Genomic DNA, 6000 nt, shown 5'->3' with positions numbered 1-6000 from the left:
GCAAGGTATGTCCAACCAATTATCATGCAACATTTAATCACATCCATCCAAACTTGATTTTGCGTATGCAAAATTCAAGTATGGGGGATGGACTTCTCTGAAAAATCTTATGCCATGTTGCTAATTCATCTTGGTTGTCTCTACCTTTAAGCCATGCTCAATTTGATAAATAACAATCATGCTTTTTCATCTCCATTTGAGTAAATCTCTATAATGCTTTCATGCTACCTTTTAAATTAAACATGGTGCTTAGTTTAGGGGTGATGATCCTACTTCAGAAGGCTTTTTAAATTAAGCGTGGTGCTTAGGTTAAAATGCTTTTCTAGATTAAATTAGACACGGTGTCCAATTTAATTTTTTGAACCAAGAGTATGCTTTAGTAGATATTGGATATTTTGTTGGACTAACCCCTGTAGAAAACTCTCAATTCAATTTGGATAAGTCACAAGATAAATTCAAATCAAAGATGAAGCAAGGTACATGATGAACTCTAATAACTTTGTGAAAAGAAGACACAACTCATTCATCATGGATGGAGGAACTCAAGTCTACAGCTCCAATGAACAACATCTCGTCAACCAATAATCAACAAAAATCAAAGAGAGGTTGACGAGAGAAGAACATGCAACTTGTCGCATCCTCATCTCCTAGATCAGATGATGCAAAGAAAAGCTAAATGCAAGGAGTGGTCTTGATCAACGGACCTAATAAGCCCTCACCAACAGGAGATCATTTGTGAAAACAAATCATTGAGGCATAAAACAAAGGGTGAGGCAAAAGGTCCAACAAAATGACAAGATCGAAGAGCAGAAAGATGGTATGACAAAAAGATGAGAAAGAAAGGGTGCAATCTAGGAGACAAGAAGTCCATGAATAGCCCAAGCTGCAAGGATAGCCAGACAAGGAAAACTTCAAGAAAAAAGGGAAGGACCATCATGAGTCATCTACCATTCGTCATGTGGTGTCATCACGCTTTAATGACGAAGGTAACATCCTAAGGTAAATGATCATTATTTAAATAGTTTTCCTTGATTCGAGTAGGCACATAACTAAGAAACAAACATGTTTGAGTTACAACTTACTTGATCCAATCTGATAAACTCAACATATTTAGTTCTTTAAGCTTGTTCCTAGCACCACTTTCTTGATCTCATAATCTTAACCAAATAAACTAAAAAGTGCACATCCTATCTCTGGAAGATAATAGTCATAATCATGTAAAGTTTGATACATTATGTAAAGATAGCCAATCCTTCCATAGGTTAAGCAATTTAATCCTTTTTGCCAAATGTATTTAAATGCTACATTCATGCTCAACCTTCTGATCTTATCACCCATGTTATAAATGAACAAAGTACATAACATCAACTTCATCTTGTTCAATGTGCCCAAGGATAGAGATGAATAAATAAAGTTTTGGTTCTGTTGGTGTTTTTCCACCAACAGAGCCCATGCACTTGATCTCTACCTTGTCTTATGAGCAGGACACACTTCAAGCAAAGTGTGGTGAAGTTAATTGATCCCCCAATTTCTACAAGTGAAAGTTCTGAACCTGTCAAACCAAAAATCCAAACTCAAAACCAAGATGGGTTTGGCGGAAGAAGGTGACATCACCATTAGAGGCATCACCGCAAGAATCTTCATCTTCAAAGCAAACAAAGGTACTTGATCAATGAACTTCACAAGGAGAAGTACGGTTCCAAGGACTTACAATACTGAACCCTCACCGAAAGAGCTAGCTTGGGGGAGAAGCACTCCCGTGTATCTAGGCAAGTATTCTTTTCCTTTTGTTTTAATTTTAGTTTCTTTTATGATGAATGAAAATCAAAATAAAAATTTATCTTTACATTAGTCATTTATAGTAATAATGTGTGATCTAGTAAAATTGAAAAAAAATAAAAAGGTGTGTATCTAGTTTACTTTAATTTGTTTTTGAGCTGAATAAAATAACGAGGACTCAGAATAATCTCTTAAATGAAAATGATGAATAGTTGCTATGTTGTAATTCCTTTCAAGTACCTAGTTTTCAGCCTTGAATTCTCTCGAGTTTTGGATAAGATTGTTTTGATATAAGGATTTACTCTGAACTTGAAACTCGTGGTGGCATATGCTTGATCTAAGTCTAGGTAATTGACAGATATGATATGAGAAGGTCTGGGCTACTGTTTATCTTATTCCAAGTGACACTAAAGTTCTGGAGATTTACTTTTTGAAAAACACAAAAATACTAAATGATGAGTTCCTGTATGAAAAAGCTTGAATTCCCACTAGAGCCATACATGTTATTTAGTCTAGGAAAACTTCCACATATATGCTGCTTGTATTGCATTGAGTTTTGTCAAGCTTTGTTAACCCTTATGAGAGGTTTGTCATGCTCTTAAAATCAAGATCACATACACACCACCCAAATATGCACTACTCCTACACTAGGGGTAGGCGCAAAAACATGCTTCCATTTAGATCCACCCAAAAATGTTTTACTCCTACACTGGGAGTGAACACAAAAACATGCTTGATAGGTTTTCCATCCACCAAATAAATGCTCCAAGTTCTTGTTGCTATCTCTCAAAAGTTTTATTGTAGAAAAGAGGCATGGGCTATGCAAAAATTATTCATAAAAAAAGAAGAAGAAAAAGAAAGTTGAAAAAATGGACATAAAAGTGTCTGAGATATTTAAAACAATGGGTACTCGGATGCTCACCTGAAAAAAGAGATGAATAAGAGAGCCCCTATTCTTTAGCAAATCTTTCCAAGTTTCAAAAAAAGAGATGTTTTCAAGGAGCAAAGTAGAATTAGGTTAGCCACTATATATATCCACCATACATCCACACACATGCACATCTTGATTTGATTGTATGACTCAACTCTCTTTGGATCTGTGGTTTGACTTTACAATATATGCATTGCAAGTATGCCCTAGCTTTCTCCCTACCTATGAACTCCACATTAGCCTTAGTGGTAGGAAGAGAAAAAGGCATAACATCATTATTGCCTTGGTGAGGATTCACAAATACAACATATATTGAGAGACTTGAGAGTGTCATACAATGGAATCTCTGAGTTTTATTTTGAAAACTTATAAAAACACCAGAACAATGGTGGAACAAAGAACTTGAGACATAGTGCTTGATTTGATCATTCTATCTTTCAATTGCTCAAGACCCAAGTAAAGGCTAAGAAGCCCCATGGTTGAAGGTAATACGGGTAAGTTTGAAAGTTAGATCAGTTTATTCTAATTCGAAGGAGAATTTTTGATTGAACGCATGTGTACTTTTGAGGCATGAAAACATTGTAGCAACTCCTAATCCATTGTTGAGTTTAGCTTTGCTCAAGGACTGGCAAAGGTTAAGCTTGGGCGATAGCTTGTTGATGGTATTAATTGTAAGTGTAACTGTGGTGCTTAGACTTAGGTTAATCGTGGATGCACCCTACATTCTAGATTGGTGGTAGTTCACGAGGGTGACTCTTATAGCCTCGTTGAATACTTTGTAGTCCACCTCCTATTTGTAGGCCGAGTAGGACCCGGTTATTATGAAAAGCATCCTCTGCTGGTGTCTTTCCTTAAGTAATGTCCTCAGTTGAATAGTAGAAGACATAGTTTACCCAAGTCAGAACTAGAGAACCTTAGTAATCCTCTCTATGCTCTTGTTTATCCTAACCTTGTTGCTACCCCTAGTTCAATTAGATCATAGTTAGTCTCACACGTTTCCCTATGGATACGATACTTGGAATACTTCCAGGTGAAAGCTACAGCGATATCCATGCGCTTGCGGGTTTATCTGTGTGTGTTAATAAATACCAACACTTACCTTTCAACTTGGTGTCCAAGAGCTCGACCTTCTCTGTCATCTTCATCTAGGAGTCGAAGGCTTCATTTGTCCTCTTCTTAGCAGTCGCCTTTTGACGCTTGGCCTTACCAATCTATGAACGGAGGATGCAGAGGGTCTCCCCCTAATGCTCCTACATGGATTTCCACTTGGCCTCCTTCTTGGCATGCTCCTCCTTTAGTTTGGTAAGCTCTGCCTAGACTTCTTGGACCTTGACGGAGGCCTTCAGCTCCGTGTCCTAGGCATATGACAATTTCAAGAATGAAAAGTTGGAAAATGATGATAGTAAGACATAACGAAGCAACAAAGTATAAGACATACCCTCAGTTCGCCATCAAAGACAGAGGCTTGGTTCAACAACCCAAACCATGATTTCATCAACCCGCCAAACTCAGGACTGTACGTCTAGAGCTAGGTACCTGGTCTGGTGACTAGGATGACTTCTTCCTCTTCAGGCAGCTAGGTACTCGACATTGCCACATCTGGGGTAGGCGCACTTGGGGTAGGAGTACTCACGCTAGACCTAGCACTCTATCCATCTTCAACAGCGGCAGACTCCGTGGGCTATGGTCCTAGTGGTCAATGAGTGTCTTCATCAGCGGGCGCCGCTACTTGTGATTATGGTGGCGCCTCCACATGCTCTGTGGCACTTAGCTACTCAGGTTGCTCTGCTCCACCCTCAGCAGAAGTTAGACTCTATGTCTCTAGCGTTTCAGTGGCCTTGGGCAGAGACACAGGCCCACTTTCCAGGCCTTTCCCTACACGGTCACTGTCAACATGCAGGTTCCCTTGAACCTAGGGATATTCACTCTATGCCCAGGTACTCGATGTCTTTTGTACCCTGGTATGAGTAGCTGTCAAGTGAAGTTCTTGGAATAATGCAAAATACAGAGAAAGCTGTAACACTTACTTAGCAGTGGATCTTTTCTTGAGACTAGGCCTCCCTAGTGTCATACCACTAGACATCCTATCCAGCATCAGGGTTGACGCTAGTGCCGATAGTATTGAGTCAGCCTGTCGACTCACGGTGTCTGCATCTTATCCGTGTGTGCTCCCATAACCTTGAGTGAGCATCCGGGTGCTTATAAGGTCTGATGGCGGCCTCTTGTCAAGAATAATTCAACATCTTCAAGTATATCCACGACAAAATTTAGTATAGAATTTTACTTAGAAGCATACTTACTACCTGATAGAAAAATTATGTGTCTACTTCCTCCGTCTCCAGCTCCTCATCAACAATATCATGAACTATGACTATTCAAGATCAGATTCAAAATACGATAACTGTTAGATTACATGGAGTTACTTCAAGATTACACTTACCTGATCTCAACGTACAAGTTCGATGGGGCCTCTTGGGCACCACCCCGCTCACACAAGTGGTGACATCAGCCTCCAATGACCGCTTGCCGCCAGCGGCTCCCTGCCTGGCACTTGGGTTAGCCTAGACTATGAAGTCATCTGGATTCCCTTCAGACTCGCTCTTGGCTTCTTAGTCCATAGGGACAGCAGAGGCAGTGCTTCCTTCGTCTGCTCCGACAAATGTTGCCCCACTCCCACCAACTCATCCAAAGCCACCACAAGGAGGCAGAGCAGGCAAGTCATTGAAGTTGTGCCCCAAATGCTGCATCAACAATCATTAGTTTAAAGGAGTCAGTTTCCAATATCAAGAATATTCCAACAATACTTGTCAGTATACTTACGGCAGCTGGTGGATGTTCATGGTCACATTCAAGGTACTGGTATGGTATTACGGATACCAATCCAAGTACCTCCTAAATTATTTCTAGTACTTCTTTCTCTGACAACTCATCAGTCATTACTTAGGTAGGATCCTCTCGCCTGATATACTCAAAACCTTAGTGCACCCTCTCCTGAAGCAGCTACATTTGGTGCCTGATGAAGCTGGCGACTACTCCAACTCCATTCCATCCTTGGTCCTTCATGGTTGTTAGCTATTTCAAGAATGAATGGATTCCTTCAAGATCTATCGTGTTTATAGTTTCCTTCTCCCAGCGAGCGTTGGGCACTGGCATGGCATTGTTGTGCACCTCCAACGACGGCCACATGTTCCCTACATAAAACCAATTGGTTCTCCAATTCTTCATGGAATCAACCAGGGTATAGTGGAGATATTCTTTCTTCTTCCCCACCCATAACTGAATACCAGTGC

The sequence above is a fragment of the Miscanthus floridulus genome, chromosome 18, assembly GCF_019320115.1.
Source record: "Miscanthus floridulus cultivar M001 chromosome 18, ASM1932011v1, whole genome shotgun sequence".
Classification (NCBI taxonomy): Eukaryota; Viridiplantae; Streptophyta; class Magnoliopsida; order Poales; family Poaceae; genus Miscanthus; species Miscanthus floridulus.
Note: the sequence above shows the minus strand (reverse complement) of the source record.